Below are 17,361 nucleotides of genomic sequence, written 5' to 3' on the forward strand. Positions count from 1 at the left end.
CTATAAATATTTTACTCATATACTACATCTTTCTGAGAAGGTTGTTGTAAGACTACTAATTTGAAAGTGAAAAAGCACGAGGCAGGTTGGAGAGAGAAGTCAGAGGAGGGGCTGAGGAAGGAGATACAAGGGGGACTGTTGAAGGAAAGAGAAGGGGAAATGATACACACACACACACACACACACACACACACATGGGTAGAATGTGTTAAGTGTACATGTTAAGGGACGTCTAAAACCTGAGTTTCAATTAAATTCCTTCTAAAAGCACATTTGAAAGCTTGACTACAGTTGCCACATGTTTTACACCCACATTTCTATGAACACATTTCCAAGTTGATTGCACCTGTTCTCAAGCCTAAAATCATAGAAGCATGTTATATTAACCAAGTTCAATAAAAGATAACCATAAATGGAAGGCAAAATATCTCTTCAATCTTTCTGTAATCACTTCTGAATAGCAAAAAGAGTCACCTGGGGCTGACCGTGTACTACCAGTCATTTCTGTAACGTAATTACTTGACAAATACTACTACAGGCAAAAAGTATTTGCATAAAATATCAAATGCTTATGTATGTATGTTTTTATATAAACTGGACATATATACATGGTATCATTATACATGTTCAAAATAAACATATACACATTACACATGTTCAAAATAAAATCCATACTTTGTATGTTTCACACGTAAATAGCCTATAAAAGTTATGGAAGAGATGAACACTCAAAATCAAATTATGTACATATTATTCATGCTTGGCAAATCTTATAATCAAAGATAATAGTTACTGAAGTGAGCTTCAGGTTTATGGCAACATTTAGCACTTTGTAGCTAAAATTTCTTTCACCTTGAAGGTAGATGACATTTCAATATTCCCTAAATAGTGCTTTGTAATCTCTTCTCTTCCCTCTCCTTTACTTTTAGTATATTTGTAGCTACATTTAATGCTACAGATGTACCTAATGTCCTTGTTTAGTTCTTTTTTTTCCCTATGGAAAGTGGTTGAAAATTAGGTGTCTCGGGAAAGGGCAATAAAGTGAGATCTTTATCTACTTTCTTATTAACATTTCTGTGGGAAAGCCTGGATGATTTACCAGCCAGAAATTATTTAGAAAATATCTATAAAATCTTTCCTATCAAGGTGAATATTTAAAATCAAAGTAGTTTTTGTTTCATGATTTCATTATATGCTATTTGTTTGTTGCAGATGAATAGCAAGAAGCAATACTAGTTAATGATAGGTAAATCCAAATATAGCAAATACAATCAAAACTTGGGGGTTGGGGAGATGATTGGGTTTGCAGTAGTTATGATGTAATTCATGAATTAGATGAATTCTCCAAAAGAATTTGAAAGAATAAGTTTGCCCTCAAAAAGAGTTTGAAAAGTACTGAAATTGTATTTGTGAGTGAAGACATAAGGTCAGCATTTGGAAGTTAAGCAGAGTGACTGGGGTCACTCTAAAATCGACACAAAGAGACAAAGATGGTAAAGACGAATTATAACGGATATATTTAGATCCAATAAGAAACCACAGAAATTCTTATGGAGTTGTGACATATTACATAGTACATACATATACATACACAGAGCATAACAATAGTGACTTAGAGAAAATTGGATTGCTTTGGGCTTATGTTTCCCAAGACAATAAACTCTATTGTGGTGGAAATGCACATCCAAAGGACAAGGAGTACACTTGCAATTAGGAAGCAGACAACCACTCTTCTTTCACAGACAGGAAGCAGAGACTCCTGGGAGTGAAGTCTCAGATGAGGCAGAAATCAAAGTAATTGAATGGTAGAAATCAAGAATAGGAGTTTAGCTTTTTAAAGGGTAGGCTTTGCAAGCAGTCTGCATATGTACCACCCCAGGTGAGTTGCAACTCACTATGTAGTCATGTCTGGTCTTGAACTCATCACACTCCTCCAGCCTCAGCCTCATAAATGCCAGGACTGCAAACAAGTGTCACTAAATCAGAGTGTCCAACAGACTTCTAATATACCATTTGCTTGGATATAGTCGGATGAAAATTTTGTGATAGTGTTGGCTGACCAGAAAATTTAAAATTGTAGCCTCAAGAAGCTTAGTGTCATAATATGAATAGTTTAACAAGACAAACATTGCTTTTGCATTAATGGTATCAAAGAAAAGAGAAACAGAGAGTAGTTAATGTATTTGAGCCCTTAATTATTATACTTAAAGAAGGCCTTTCTGAGGATGCAACATTTAAATTCCATAAAAATGAGGAAAGAATTAGCCCATGAAAGCAGAGTATAGTAATATAGGGGGCATAATAATATTTTATTTTTTCTTACACGTGGAAGATAAATGCTCAAAATTAACATGAGCAAGACTGAGTTTTTCTGTGCTTTCTTTACTTGTAAGTGGGTATGTGTTTCTCAGCATTCAGTGGTATTCCCTTTTCCATGTCTAGGTCATACTCACTTCTGAAGTTGCTGTGTTGGCTTAGGGAATGCCTGGAATAATCTTCAGTTGAATTTCACCTTTGCAAACACTTTCTCCAAAATTATCATTATCTGAGCTAATAAAGATGATGACTTATCTCTGAGAAAGGAAAACTTTTGGTATGCCAAAAATTGGTAAATATATTGTGGTTAGAAACATTAGCAACAAGAGAAGATAACAAAGTTGAATTGTCAATGGGAAGCCAATTTGTATAGAACATTAGAGCATGCAGGGAGGAATCTGATCTTCATGTTTTTGTGTGTAGAATAGTAGAATAATCAAGTGGATATGTAGAGATGGAGCATAATATGAACTGTGCATCTTTGAACATTTCGACTTTTCTAAACACATTGAAGTGCAGGACAAGAGACTAAGGAGGTAGATTCATCAGAAGATGCCAGAGTGTAGGAGTTATGTAAAAGTAGATCTACTTTCTCTTCAATGAGAATTGTCTGAACACTAGAGTGCATTCCCTTATGGGAAATGCAAAACAAACAAGTTAGACAATGTAAAGAATCCATGAAAGCTATATTTCAGTAAACTCTATGATGCAGTATTAAGACTGTATTAGTTAAAGACAACTTTGCAGAAATAATATTTACAGTACTTAGAGGCTCATGAGTCTAAATATTATAAATATTTGATACTAAGAATCTATTGATCCAAGTATTTTAAGAAAAGCTTTCAGTTCATAAGCATCATCAATATTATGTTGTTTTGAATGAGATTGGCTCCCATAGGTTTATATATTTGAATGTTTGGTCACCAGGGAGGCATTAGATTAAAGGATTAGATTTGTGGTCTTGGAGGAAATGAGCCACAGGAGGTGGGGCTTTGAGGTTTAAAAAAAATCCAAGTCATGCCCAGTGGCTCTTTTTTTCCTGTTCCCTTAGAATATGGATGTAGAAAAACTCTTAGCTACTTCTCCAACACAATGTATGTCTGAATGCCACTGTGATCCCATGATAATAGAGATTAAACCTCTGACATTGTAAAGCAGCGCCAATTCACAAAAGCTTGCTTTTAAAAGAGTTGCCATGGTCATGGTGTTTCTTCGCAGCAATAGAACACTGGCTAAGACAATATCATTCAAAATTCAATTTCTAATTGCAATGTGATAGTTAAGCTTGGTTAATTGACTCGAAAAATGCATAGGACACTGGGGAAAAGACATTTCTGGGGATGTTTGTGAGGTTGTCTTCAGAGATAATTGGCATATGGACTAATACTTGAGGAGGGTTCTCCCTTACAGCTTATGGTCAGCACTGTCTAGTTGTCTAAGTCAGCTGAAGGGAAAGGCTAATAAAAAAGCATCCTGCTAGTATGGCTTCTTTTTCCTCTCTGTTTCTTGACCATCACAAGACAAACAGTTTTTGCAACATGAGACCAAATTCTGTTAAGCCATGAGCAAACTAAATCTTCCTTTCTTATTTCTGCTGTAATCTGTATCATGTAAATACACGTGACTAGCCTACAGAATATAAAATAGATCCTAGTAAATGGTTACTATGTAAATTTGTATTTTCTGTTACCACTAGGGAAATATCTTTTCTGAGAATGCTATTAGCAATAAAGTATTTACTATGAACCCCAAGAGAGGTTTATTATGTGAGATTATCTCTAGTTAATACCTGCTAAATGTTATGAGATAGCCTTTCCCTGCTTCATTTAATAAATGAACTTTTATTTTAGTTATTATATACCCAGAGTAACATGACAGTTTTATTAATACTTGAAATTCAAGACGGGTTGGTTCTGGTTGTAGAAAACATCCATGAAAGTAGATATCACAAACATAGTAGAATCCCTAGACTAATTTTATTAGAAATATAGGAGCTCTCATAGAAACATAAATAAATATTTAATATAGTTAATTTTTCCCTATGGCATAAAATTTTTGACAATTTTTAAATTGCTTTTTACGTGTCTTCTCTAAAGGTCTCTGTGGAATAAAGACTATTTTACCTTTATGCCATTAACTCAATAAGGCTTTGCAGTGTTTCCTCCCTAAAATGTAATATCTGACACTGTTGTCAGGTTCCTTAAGATTAATTCTGAATCTTTGCCCAGCAGAATTTTGCTGTAAATGTTATGGAACCCTGAAAAGGAGATATACTGTCTCAAATGGTTATAGAAACAAGCCCTCATTTTAAGATACTAGAACTATAATCTTCACTATTCAGACAGTTAAATGGACCCCACTGATGGTGTCCAAGATGTTATTTAGATCTCTATCAAAGCACATGGACAGATTGGCAAGAGGTTTCCATGAAGAAAGGTGCCCTGGATTCTCTGTTAGATGTGTTAAAAGGAAGACATAGAGACAATGGTAACTGTATGCTTTGGGGGTTTGTGACTTTTTATAGATTGACACCAAGACATTAGGAGATATGGTATAACATTCATCTAAGTAAGCTGACATATAGAAATCCTTTCACTTCAGGAGAACTTAATAGAAATACCTAAAACTGTTGTTCTCAACCTGTGAGATGCAACCTTTCATAGTGGTCACCCCAAACTATCAGAAAACATGAATATTTCTTTATTATTTTTAACAGAGGCAAATGAAATAATTCTATGGTTGGGTGTCACCAAAAGATGTAGAACTGTATTAAAGAACTGTATTAGGGTCACTAATGACCTAAACGATCTTTATCTCTTGCCAAATCTAGAAAAGCTAAATGGAAAGTCAGACTTTGGAGTCTATTGATGGTAGCAGAAGTGTGCAGGGAATGGGCACACTATTGCCAAGTCTTCCCATATAAAACTCATGTGTTGGCTTGTTTAGCCCATGCAAGCATACTGGGGAACAGGTTTAGAAATTACAAGATAATAGGATGGTTAAACCTTCTAAAATTTGAAATGAAATTTATGCCCTGGCAATGCTGAAGCATGCATGGACAGCCTGTATACGGCGGTTCTGTTGAACTTGTCCGTATTAGGTTTAATGATCTAAGCTGATGAGGACAACTGACCTGGTCTCTTCCTCAAGAGGGCACCAGATGACATTACAGATGGCTGTGAGCCACCATGTGGTTGCTGTGAATTGAACTAAGGACCTGTGGAAGAGCAGGCAGTGCTCGTATCCACTGAACCATCTCTAGAGAAATAACTTCATGCTTTATTTTGAACTAATTTTCCTGTGACTATGTACTCTGCAATGACATTTCTGGCTTTGTTTCTGACAAGAACAGTTTTACTTTACTCAAAAATAACCTACAACAGACCTGATAATTTCCAGGCAAGCAAATAGATCACTTCATGAATTAACATTGTATAAGAAAGCATGGCTTTGGTTAAAGAAAAACAAAAATAACTTTGTGCTGAAATAAAATGTGTGATTTTCTTAATATATATTGGAATTAACATATGTAGGAACATGTTTGGGAGATTTATACCCAAATGTAGAATGTAAGATTGGACAGGTACGATAGGTTTTTTTAAAAGCAATTTTCTTAGACTTCTATACTAGGACTGAAGGGATAAGTAGTATGAAAATGGGAGAAAAAATTGCAGAAGAACAGTAAAGCAGATACAGCAGAGAAAGTTAAATCTGTTAACATGAAACCCATCCAAATACAAAGGTGAAAAAGTACAGAAAGACAAGAGTACATCTTTATCAGTAATATCTATGAAAGGAACATATGTGTTCCCCAAAGTAAAAGATGCAGAATGGATGAATAAGGGGAAGGAGAACCTATACCCAGTTGTTTTTGTGAAGGTTAACAATAATTGTTACATGGGATAGATTAAGAAGCTAATGTGGGTGGGTGTATGAATGCATTCTCTGACACAACTAGACAGACAGATCTCTGTGTAATCATGGATTAATCTGTTGGTTGAATGCACACAAGGATGTTATTATTGGGAAACTGTAAAATGGAAGAGGCAGATTCGAGTCATTTAAGACATGTCATGCATGCTCCCATCTTTTTCTACCCCTCTACTCTGTCTTCCTCTCTTTGTTTTTTATGTGTGTGACATGATAAACTTTCTCTGTGTGTGTATGTGTGCATGTGCGTGTTTGTGTTCATGCAGAGCCCTAAGGTTTATGTGGAGTACCTTCCTTAATGGTTCTACTTCATCTCTTGCTGAATGTGGAACTGTGGAGCTCACTGTTTCTGGCTTTCTTATGAATACCTGCCTTTAGTTCCATAGTGCTTGGAATTTAGACAGACAGCATCCTCTTGCTGCATGTTGAACTGGGGTTATGAACTCTGGTGTTCACACACGTACAGCAAGTGCCTCAACCACTGAACTATCCCCTAGTAGTATCTTACTCTGTTCTGTCCCTCTTTCTTTGTTCCCGACAGCCATGATGACAAAACATTTTTCTTCTTCATATTCCTTCTGAGGATTCTATAGGAAGATCTCCAAAATAGGAATAGAAGAGAATAATTCCTGCTCTTAATTTGCTGTTGTACTTTGCTGACAATAACACAAAAGTAACTAATATAATTTACCACCTAACAGAAACTCAAACCCAAGAAAGATGCAAGCAGATCTGGAGGGATGAAAAATGATATTCTATAGAAGCAGAAATCAAAATCAAACAAAGGTATCTGCTTATTTACATAAATTAGATATGAAAAATCGATTTTTAAAAGGAGAAAAAAAGAAGTTGACATTGAACCATAAAGGTTAAATTCAATAAGAAATAAATTGAAACATATATGGACCCAATTCTGGAGCACCCAGTTATATATAGAAAACATAGTTAGATGTAAAAGAATATGTAAACGGTGATAAAACACTATTTGAGGATTTCAACAACTCATTTTTAACACACAAATAAAACATTAATAACTTTAATAATGAAGCCTCACTGTTAAATTCTGTTTGAGATTAAAAGATCCCAACAATCAGTTAAACAGTATTTCAGTAAATAACTGCACAGTACCTATATACATAAGCACATTTTATAGGTATAGGTTATATAATGTTAATTCACCAGAACAATCTCCAGAAATTCTGAAAACCTAGAGTTACATCAGGCATTTCTGTAGTAATATGGAGCGGCGGGGCTGCGTTCCCAATACCCCAGCCACCTGCCCGGCTAGCTTATGCCCCGAAATAATTACAAGGAAACTGTATTCTTCTAAACACTGCTTTGGCCCATTCCTATCTAGCCTCTTCTAGGCTAATTCTCACACCTGGACTAGCCCATTTCTTATCATCTGTGTAGCACCGGTCTTACCGGGAAGATTCTAGCCTAAGTCCATCCTGGGTCGGAGCTTCATAGAGTGCGTCTTCCCTGGAGCAGGTAGCATGGCGTCTCTCCTGCGTCTGCTCTGGAGAGCAGAGCTGTCGAGTCTGAGCTCACTTCCTCTTCCTCCCAGCGTTCTGTTCTGTTTACTCCTCCCACCTAAGGGTGGGCCTATCAAATGGGCCTAGCAGTTTCTTTATTGCTTAACCAATGAAATCAACAGATTGATATATGACACTCCCCCATCACATTTCTCTGAGTATACTAGCATAAAACTAAAACTCAATAAAAGAGGAACATTGGAAATTATACAAATAAATGAATGCTAAACTTTCTTCTCAGTAATGAATGCACGAAATGTCAAATTTTAGAAAATTTCAGCAATGAAAATGAAAGCCAATACAGCAAAGTTTATCAGAAGTAACAAAACATCAGCAACAAAACTAAGATACTGCTTTAGAAGGGCTTTTGTTGTAATAGGAGTGGCGGGGCTGCATCCCCGGCACCCTGGCCGCCTGGCTAGCTTATGCCCCGAAATAACAACACACAAACTGTATTCATTTAAACACTGCTTGTCCCATTTCTATCTAGCCTCTTCTAAGCTAATTCTCTCACCTGGACTAGCCCATTTCTAATAAGGTGTATAGCATCCCAAGGTGTGCTTACTGGGAAGATTCTAGCCTACGTCCATCCTGGGTCAGAGCTGAATCCTGTGTGCCTCAGAGAGCAGAGCTATCACGTCTACCTGAGAGAAGGGACCATGGTGTCTCTGAGCTCACTTCCTCTTCCTCCCAGCATTCTGTTCTGTTTACTCCACCCACCTATGTTTTAACCTATGAGGGCCAGCCAAGCAGTTTCTTTATTGATTAACCAGTGAAATCAACAGATTGATATATGACACTCCCACATCAGGCTTTGTTTTAGTTGCTTTTCTACTGCTGTGACAAAACACCATAAACAATATAGCATATAACAAAGAATTTAACTTTGTGTTCAGAGTTCCAGTGTTTGTCCACATTGGCATCATTGTAGCCAGACAAGCACGGCCAGACAATCAGAATTGTGAAGCAGGAGTTTAGAATCAGCATCTTTATGGGCAAGTAGGATGAAGAGAGAGCTAACTGGTTATGTTGTGCAGTTTTTACATCAGAAAGCCCACCTACAGTGACACACTACTTCCAAAAACGCTATACCTCCTAGTACTACCAAAACCACTGAATGGAGACCAAGGATTCAAACATGTAAATGTATGAGGTCCATTTTCATTTAAACCACCTCAGACCTATATTGGAAAAAGACAGATTTAAGATAAACAAACTAATCAAACAGGTGAAGGAAACAGTTCAAGACTTGGAAAACTGAAATAGAGGCAATATAGAAAACATAATGAGGGAATTCGGAAAATTGAATATCTGGGTAAATGAACAGGACCTACGGATGCAAGCATATCCAACAGAATACAAGAGTTGGAAGAGAGAATCTCAAAGGTTGGAGATTCTATACAGGAAATAGATACTAGTTGTGAATTAAAGGTTAAGGAACTTGTACTCCTTGAACTCAGAGAAGCTAAGTAACAAGGAGAACCTTAAGAGAAACATACATAGATTCCACCCCCCTCCCTGGGAAGGAGAAATAGACAAGAATTCCTGAGAAAATTGGGAGCATGAGGGTTTGGGGAGAAGGGAAGGAAGAGAGGGAAAGGGAAACGGGGAGTGTCGGGGTTCACGGACCAGTCCCACTTCTAAGTTTTGGTATAAAACTGGAGAATAAACGAGGAGGAATTCTTCAACATGTGAACTCAGGACTTCATGAGGGACCACTGAGAATCTCCCTCCCAATAAAGCCCCCCCCCAAAAAAAGATAAACAAACTAGTCCCTCTGGATGTGTTCGACAGGTGTATAGCTGGGGCAGACTGAGGGGCCACTGACAGTGGAACCAGGATTATCTAGTGTAGACTAAAGGATTCCAACAACCATTTACACCATACTCTACTGCATGTACTGGCTTTTAGGATCATATTCTCTTTGGATATATACCTTGCTCAGCCTAGATGTAGTAGGGAGAGACTTGAACCTTCCTCAAAGCAATGTGCCTTACCCTCTCTTAGGATTAGATGAGGGTGGGATGAAACAGTGCGTGGAGGGAGTGGGAATTTGGATTGGTATTTTTTTTAAAAAATCTAATAATTTTTTTTAAAAAAAGATAAAGTAAATGTATAATTATTAAAAATAAAAAGTAAGAAAAACCCCAAGTAAAAACTGGAGGAAGAAGGAAATAATAAACATTGGGCCATAAAAGAATGAGGGAAGATATTGTGTTATCAAAAAACAACAATGAACTGAACAGAAGCAAAACTGGCAATCTTGCAATATAAGACAAAGGATTCAAAAGGAATAAACTGTAGCAAGAAGAAGAAGCAGTCATAACAGACAGAATGTAAGCAAAGACTCCTTAAGTATTTTTTAAAATTTATTTATTTATTAAAAATTTCCACCTCCTCCAATTTCCCTCTCCCTTCCCCCTTTTAAGTATTACTAGTCATTTCCTAAAAGGACGCACCTGATTTCTATACTTTAGTTCTGTATCATGGCAAGTCTTAAAAATTGATTAAGTTGTATTTGGGATAATGAACAAAAAAAATCAGTATCTTTGGCTCCAGGAATTAGGAATGTCTAGTACTAATCTTAAGACTTTGTAAAGAGCAAGATGAGAAAAATATAAATGGCAAGAAAAGCATACTCTAGACACAGGGGACCATATGTCACAGGGAAGTATCTATTGAGGAGAAATTACTCATCGATTCTGTGCATCCCCCAATTCCCAGCCTTTCTTTATCTTGGACTTCACAGTGCTATTGGAATGGGGTTACACTAAGGTTAGCTTGCTAACAGGGACATATAAAAGACAGGAGGCTCCTTGTAGTGATGTGCACAGTTACTGTGCCAACATCAGTGTGCTCGCTGAGCCGTTGTTAAAGTTGAATGCCAAGTTCAGACCTTTCCATATGAATATTTATAAAACAAAGTTTTATAGTTTTAAATCAGATAAATCTCTATACCTCAATATTTAAAGGATAGATTACCCGTAGTTTGAGGCAAAGCAAAGACCAGCATGAAAACGTACATGGACTAAAATGAAAGCATACTAAATAAATATATTCTCTTCATACTGGCAAAGTTACTAAAACAGTAAATAACTAGGAAGCAATATAATCTTGTTAGATGCCTTTGGGAACACTTGTACATTTTGATAAGAACTTATATAGATATAAAATGTTAATATACCATTCTAAAACGGTTGTCTGTTATGAATAGAAAAGACACTTTTTAGTGATGAAACTGAACTCGTTTTCTGCTATTCACTGCAAAATGAGGTGATTATGAAATAAGCTCCTTTAATAGAATTCAAGAAGATCAAATTTACTCAATGAAGCTACACAGTTTTACCGTTTAAGAGACAGGAACAGAATTGGTAGGCAAAGGAGATATAGCATATTAAAGGAAAATTCCACTTTCAGTAGGACTCCTATTCGGTAAAGTGGGTCTGAAGCTTTTCTTCCCCATCCTTTGTATCCACAGTGCTTAAGAGAGATGGAACCCAGAAACCTCAAAGAGAAGACCTATTCACAGACTTAGAGTATTCTTATTAAAGATAAATTTTTAGGTATAATTTTTTAATGACACGTATTGCTATACTTTTTTTAGGAATTTCTCTAAATGCTATTATCTTAGATATATGGCAAATTTCCATTCATATTGAGAATTGTTTTAAATAAAAAGTTGGAAAGGCACAAACCAGAGTTTAGGGAAATGTCACAGGCACTGTTACAATAATTTCATGATAGTAATAATACCATTATCTGCTTCACATTGTTCATATACAGTGAAGAGTTCAACTGAAATACATTTATGTTATAGTGCAAAATGCAGCAAAAGAGATCGTTCAAGAATCTTAAGTTTACAAGTAAACATATGCTAATTTTTAAAACAAAGTGGCAAAAGACAATAATTTGTGCTTACAATAAGAGAAAAGCTTTGAATAAAAGCAAGCTGTATTTAAGTCTGATGAACGCATGGCTGATTTGTCTAGGTTGTTGAAGTGGATGCTTTGCCCAAGTTTATACAAATTGTTCATTTCAATTTTTTAATTGTATTTTGTTAAAAGCAAAGAAAATGCACATATGAATTATGTAGTAATTTTCTTAGTTTCGGTTCTTTCCTGACTTAAATTTTTTGAACCTGTACAAAAAAACCGATACACATAAGACTCAAAGCTGTCTTTGATTTTAAAATTATGGGGTAGTATGACTTTGCCAGAAAATCAGCGACATTTTTTTTAAATAGTTTGCACTTATTTTGAAAATTTAGGAACTCACAGTTGTGAAATTATTGCAGAATGTAAAGTTTGCATAATTTATATTATCATTACTAAAAATATCAAAAAATGCTTTTATGCAAAAATAATACCACATTTCACTGTAGAAATATATTCACTCTTTGTTTCTTCTGTTCAAAATCCTGGCTAATCAAAATCTACTAACTCTACTGAAATTATGTTCTTGCTGTTATGTATTCAATAGTATGTACTATCCTATGTGATCACTCCTAGCTTACAATTTTATTGTAAGTGCAGCAAAGCAAAAAGTCCTAATTGGTATATTTAAAATTTACATGACACATTTCATCCTGGCTATTAAATGAGTAATTAATCTATAACATCTCCGCATTACTGCACAAGGCGTTTCATCAAAGTTAATTATATAAATGGAGAAAGTAAACATTATGCTACGGAAATATCAACACTGCAGATGATCTAGTTGCTCACAGTGGTTTCATTAGGCTTTCAATTAATCTTGGAGCGGATGCTTGCCGCTGGGTGGAATAGTAAAATCAGCAATACATCGTAGGAATTATTGAAGACACCATGATTCTCTTACTGTGTGTGTATGTGTTTTAATAACAGGAGCATCAACATTACAAAAGTGCTAAAGCTTTCATGTATCAGGCAAAGTTTTATAGTTCTTTAAAAACAATGGAAAATATGTTCTATGGTCTATGGAACAAGAAACTCAAGTAAGAAGAGGACAATATTACATTATTTTTAATATAATTTTGTCAACATAGGAAATTCAGGCCAGCCAGAAATTCAAAAGAAATAAAAGCACGTTTGAAAAGTTACTGGGTAGTCACATCTTCGATATTAAAGCATGTTGACCAAATGGCTGCTAAGGTTCCTTTAGGGAAACAACTGTGTCCCACATTATCAGTGCAAGGGTAAGTTAGAAGCCAGTTCTCATTTGGGGAGGCACTCAAACATATTCTGCAAAACTTTTTTTTTCTTGGTTTCCTGTACAACACACACTGGTCACCACATATCAATCTCTTTTATTCTTATTTATTTCTTTTTAGCAAGGTTCTATGCTTCTATGGCAGTAAGTATCTATATATCTTTTTAAGGGGACTTTAGTGTGATTATGCATTTCTATATTCCTCCTCTATCTATGCTCTGTTTTTCTAACCCAGTGTAACCATTCCTGTTCCATTATTTACTTTTAACCTTTTATATCAGTGAGTTCCACTTTTCAAAACCTCAAATGAAATATTCTTTTTCCTTTTGTGAACTTAGAAAGTAACTTTGACCATGAAGCTCATGATACCAAGCATGTTTTAAAAGTATGCTGACATGAACTATTACTTGAACATGTTGTCATAAAATATCAAAATTGTTTACATTGTTATTAAATAAACGCATGCTATAATGGTAATTAATCTGTACCAACAAAAAGAAATACAGGCTTCAGTCAGTTCACTGCTTTTGTAGACTGTATAGATTCTTTTTTTTTTCTCCTTTTCTCTTTAGAAAACTCCATAAGCTTTGGCTTGGTCGCTGTACTTTAACTAATAAAAAGAATAAAATAGCAACAAATTCTGACCAATGTCCAAATGACAATCTTCATTCTGCTTCCTATAACATGATTCCTGCACCTAAGTCTAAAGGGATCACTGCAGAAGAAGAAAGAAACACTGCGAGGAGCCAGAGGCATAGTCAAGATGGTGTTAGTTTGTACCTCCTGGAAATACCATAGAGGATATGCCCACGAAACTGCATCAACGTGGCTGTTTAAATAAGCCTTAAACAATGATGTACTGATGGAGATGCTAACATGAAAAGGGAAAGCTCATGGGTCCACAGCTTAGACAAAGAACAAAGGGAATGAGAGAATGATGAGAGCGGGAGAAAGTACCTTCCCCAGAGAATTAGTTAGCCTTCATGTAAACCATTTTATCTTTGAAAATACTTAGAGTCTCCTTACTTGTAAATGGAGATGTTTCTACTTGCTTTGTCTTCTTAACCATTGATAGAACTTGGCAATTTACTGAGAGTTCATAGCAAGCAGGAGATCAATTTGATGCTGTCCCTTCTGGAAGCAAAGGAAGCCAGTATTATTACCTAACATAGAAATTCTTTATTATCTAAGATATTTATGAGGACAAACAAATGGTTTTATAAAATGACATGCATTCTGTTGTACTTTGTACTTCAGATCCAACAATCACTTCCCTGTCTTCTATTTTTAAGCCACAGTTTCTTGTGCCGGATAGTGGTACAGCCCTTTTTTTTCCACTTATTTTCTTTTCTCACATTCACTAATGAAACCGGTAGTAGTTTTGGACCTCATGCTACTCTGTCACACAGTTATAGCTCGTCCTTTAGAAAAGAAAATTAGAAAACTGCTGAGTGTTATAGATATTAATGGCTGTTGGGAAAGTATAATAGAAGGCTCTCTGTCTGGAGCATTGCTAAGCTTTTATGTCATTATTCATGAATGACTAATGCATTCATAGAAGAATGCTGATGTCCAAGGTTGGGGAGATAGACAGTGGAGAGACAGTGGCTGAGAGCCATTTGTCACAGGCAGAGATCTAATAGCAGGCTACTCTACAATGGAGTATTTCAGCAGAACTTTGGAAAGGAAACTTCCTTACCCCTGAAGGTGTCCTTTGCTTCACATGTTTAAAGACTGTTAGATAACAACATAATGCTTTGATTTATGTTTTTACTATAAAACTGATCAGATTCTGGCTCCGTCAAAATGCTTGTATTCTCCTTGATCTAATGACATTTAAATGTCATGCAGATGTTGGCATATATCAATCTTAAGTTCTATATAATATATATTATATATTAGATTAAATAGACACAGAGATGTACATGAATGTGGAACCTTTGTCATATGTCCTCTTCCATAGTCCTTCCCATTGCTATCTGAAGAGAGGGTCTCTCACTAAACTAGAAGGTAGTGATTTTAGCTACACTGGTGGGTCATGAAGTTCCTATTCACTGACTCTGACTCCCACATCAGGGGTGACAGGAGCATGAAGCCATATGTAGAGTTTTGTAGGAAGGCAGAGGTTTCAACTCAGAAGAATCTCATGCTTACTTAGGAAATGATTTGACTCATTAAGCTGTTTCATAAGATAACTGACTGACAATATTATATGCTTTCATAATTTTGCTGTCTGGTATTTTGGAAAGAACCTAGACAACTGAATTCTCCTTTAAAAGTTGAATTGGTGTATATTCATCAGCCTTTTTTATTATTCTATTAAATCAGCAACTTGTTTATATTTTTGTAAATATTGAGGTCTATTGGCATTTATTACAATGTATTATTTTTTCTTTTGAATATTTCTTATTTAATATATGGACAAGTACTTCTTAAGTAAAAGAGAAAGAAACCTTAGTCCTTTTCTTAATTCCAAAAGCATTTATTATGCCTCCCTGTTATTTTTATATCTTCACAGGTTTTGATAAAGTATCATCATATGTCATTATATTGTCTTCACTGAGATAATTGCCAATATGATTTGTCAGGCTCCTTCTTAAAACTATTCATTGATTTTTCCAGCATAAAGGACAAAGTTCAAGTTCTTATAAATTATCATTTGTCATATAACCATTGCCATCTTTAATCAAGTATATTTATTCAAATTCATCATTGTCAGTTCTCAACCTACCTTAAACTCTTATGAACTGAGCACACTGAAAACCTCTCTTTGGATACTATGATGCCATCTTTAGCAGGGACTTTTTGATTCTTTGGCTAGATAGCCTTTGAACATAGTAAACATTTCATTTTTGCTCTATCCAGTTACTTCCTGTGATTTTGGATTCTTGGTAGTGTAGTGGAATTTTCAGGCCTATCTACAGACAACAATCACCCCCTTTTCAGAGAAAAGAAGAGGGTCTCAACTTCAATAAATAGGAAAACTCGATCTTGTCCTGCTAGGAGAACTATCAAAATCCATACAATCTCATTTATCAGAAACAGCTGTCAGGGTCGATTTTAACTTCAGACTGGGCATAAGAAACCAAGAGTGTTACTGTGTCTTTTCTTAAAGCTACACTCTTGTTTTATCTCTCCCTCTTACCTACTTCTTCAATCATTTCTCAGGTAACATGTTTCAAACAAACAAAACATGAATTCTTATGACATTTTCTGCTTCTCAACGTATGACCCAAGATGCTGCCCTCTTCCATCTTCCACATAATTTCTGGCTTTTCTTCGTCATTATCCCTGTGAACTTTTCCTTCTTCTCTCAATATAAAAGTGTGTGACTTCTTAAGTACTCAGCCTCGAATCATTTTCTCAGTCACTCTATATGTCATCCGTATAAATTTTCAGCTATCTCTATCTAATGTCATAAGTTTTTCCCTAGGCTAGAATTTACTTTGAGATTTACAGAAAATATCTACCTACCCACAATTCGCATCTGAATGTCTGGAAAAGATAACAAGCTCAAAAAGAAATAATGATCTAACTCAATTCCAATTTTGCATTTTATGTAATACCTAATAAATATAAACCAACTAATCTTTTGTTGTAACAGGATACCTGAGCCTGGCCTACTTATTAAAAACAAATATTTATGTATTACTGTTCTGCTGGCTGAAAATTACAATACCTACAAGGCTACATCTGGTATGTGCTCACCTGTGATGACATTAGATGACCTGGGATACCTTGTGGCAAAAGAATAAGAATTAACATACAATCTTGAGTATCTCTTTGTTTTCTCATAATATCATGTATTCTATCGTTTGGATAAATGACATTATACAGCACTAATTACACACTAAATGCCTAAGCTCCAAACATTAACAGGTAAATACTGGGATTAGGTTCACAATCCACAATCTTTGTGGGACATATTTATACCACAGCAGTATTCTCTGGAGTAAAATTAGCAAGGGAATTATTAGTCATATCCTTTTTTATAAACAAAATGTACACGATGATACCAAAGGGATGTTCAAACCTGGGCAGAAGATTATAAGTATGTTTATTTGGCTGACTTCAGTCATCTGAATTTTTATGAGTAATACTCAAAGAACAACATAGAAAGGTACCAAGAATCATGGACAGAAGTAATGTCATTTGTCTATGGATTTCAGAAGAAAAATCTATGACGAAGTTCTCAAGGCTGCTCAAAAATTCCACAGCCTTTTACGGTCACTTTCAACTTTTTCTTCCTTTGTCTTGAGGCCTTGCTTTTAGCATAACTAACTGGTTACATTTATGAGATTGTATTAATATTTAAAATGGCAGGCTTGAATTTAATAATTTTATGTTCAAAGTTTATTTGCAATTAAATATGTGCCAATCATAAACATTACAA

At 35.4% G+C, this 17,361-nt stretch overlaps 1 protein-coding gene across 8 annotated transcripts in view; it reads right to left on the reverse strand.

Moving 5' to 3' along the window:
- The window catches only part of Mgat4c (MGAT4 family member C), a 481,385-nt gene that overhangs the window by 71,377 nt on the left and 392,647 nt on the right, over positions 1-17,361 (reverse strand). For 5 of the 8 annotated variants that reach the window (XM_075954475.1, XM_075954474.1, XM_075954477.1 and 2 more), the window contains one exon: positions 13,995-14,102. The exons of the other annotated variants lie outside the window; for them this stretch is intronic. The gene's annotated coding sequence lies outside the window, so the exon portion shown is untranslated. The remainder of the gene's footprint in view (positions 1-13,994; positions 14,103-17,361) is intronic. 8 annotated transcript variants of the gene reach the window in all.

This window comes from Microtus pennsylvanicus, chromosome 20, assembly GCF_037038515.1.
Source record: "Microtus pennsylvanicus isolate mMicPen1 chromosome 20, mMicPen1.hap1, whole genome shotgun sequence".
In the NCBI taxonomy this organism is placed as follows: domain Eukaryota; kingdom Metazoa; phylum Chordata; class Mammalia; order Rodentia; family Cricetidae; genus Microtus; species Microtus pennsylvanicus.